The sequence below is a fragment of the Dendrobates tinctorius genome, unplaced genomic scaffold, assembly GCF_039654945.1.
Source record: "Dendrobates tinctorius isolate UK_male_01 unplaced genomic scaffold, ASM3965494v1 ptg000223l, whole genome shotgun sequence".
NCBI lineage: Eukaryota > Metazoa > Chordata > Amphibia > Anura > Dendrobatidae > Dendrobates > Dendrobates tinctorius.
The window spans coordinates 16,133,362-16,135,000 of NW_027361890.1; the positions used below are offsets into that span (position 1 = coordinate 16,133,362).

At 35.5% G+C, this 1,639-nt stretch overlaps 1 protein-coding gene across 1 annotated transcript in view; it reads right to left on the bottom strand.

Annotated features, from left to right (window-relative positions):
- Positions 1–205: 205 nt before the first annotated feature.
- MAFB (MAF bZIP transcription factor B) overlaps positions 206–1,639 on the bottom strand; it is a 3,281-nt gene continuing 1,847 nt past the window's right edge. Inside the window, exon 1 of the mRNA XM_073555353.1 lies at positions 206–1,639. This exon is cut by the window's right edge and continues 1,847 nt beyond it. The gene's annotated coding sequence lies outside the window, so the exon portion shown is untranslated.

Sequence of the window (1,639 nt, forward strand, 5' to 3'; positions counted from 1 at the left end):
GACTTTATGGCAGAACACGGTGAACCCTGAACTTGCCCTGAGTACACAGCGCCAAGGGTAGCGATGACATGTATCTTCCCCTTTAATTAGGCCATACATAGATTTGGGTAATTCCTTCCATTACCTGCGCTATTGTGTAAATTTAAAGAGCCCAGTGTCTTATTAAATAAAAAAAAATTAAAAAAGACAAGTGGGTGTAACATGCGCCATTTCAATTATTTTAATAAGCAAAATAGGAAACAATTTTAATAACAAAAAAACAGAAACCAGTCTGAATAAAACTACAATAGACCAGGTTTATCTTTTTTTTTTTTTTATCAGAAGCAGGGTTTGAAATGTATCCCTTCAGAATTGACATGAAATAAAACAAAAAAAAGACATGATTTCAACACAGTTGAATCGCAAAATAAAAGTCGTAGCCCCCCCCCCCATCTCCTCCCCCGTTACTGATGCATTGACAGAAATTCGGGATATTGTAAGAACATAAGCATCATCATGCTGCCCGGAAAATCCTGTTTCCTACCATTAACTTATATAAAGACGAAACCAAAAAAAAAAATAAAACGTAAAAATGCATCTGCGCCGCCAGCAGTGCGAACATTCGAAAGGAACCAAAAAAAAAAAAAAAGAAAAAAAAAAATATATATAAAATGTAAATTCTTTTAAATTTTCATAATTTGGTTGGCTGTGATCCTAAAGCGTCACTTTACTTTTACTGACCTGCAGAAAACAAATGAAGCCCGCACAGCAACCGGCTGCAAGTAACTGCTACATATATATATATATTTATAAATAAACTGAGCAGAAGGAGAGTATAAGAAGAGTAAATTGATTTGCTAGCTGGTGTGGTAGCGAATAAGCCGGAGAACAGAACGCTTAGTAGGAAGTATTTAGTATCTATATAAGTCACCATTTAAGCTGTCACAATATAGCCCCTGCTTTTGTCCTCAGAGAGTAGGTTACTGCAGTTCTGCACAATGCTGGTGTCAGCCAAAATTAAACTCACATGCCAGTGTTTCATGTTAAGGGGGAATAATAAGAGTTTTTAGTATATTTTTAGGGGAAAAATAAAATAAAAAGAAACTTAACGCACCATCCTCCAAGGAAGCTGAACTTTATGTTAATATACTGCGCAAAGAAATAAAGGGAACACAAACAGCCTGTTGCAAATGGAATAGTGTCCCCTTTATGTTTTTGAGGAGTATATATACAATATACAGATGCAGCAGAGCTGACTTTGTCATTTGGGATATCAAAACTTTATCTGGATATGTTATACATGTAATACTAATAATAATAATAACATATTACAAACTCAGCTCTGCTACATTTGTATGAATATATCAATATTACAGCGTTCTAGATTGTTTCTCAGCCGTCACTCACTACCCGTCACAACTACATATACTATTAAACCGGGTTCCCATTTAGTAGATCTTAAAACTAAACAATATAGTAACAAAACCAAAAAAAGGCCAATGCACCATTGCATCACTTTAACGAAACTTCTTCTCTTAGCACAACGAAAAGAAAATGCCCGCGCTTCTACTAATGGAAGGTACTCACAGGGTGAAATGTTGCAGATAGGTGAACATTGGGTCCTATTTACAGGAAGATAAGGGGGAACTCAACTAAAAGA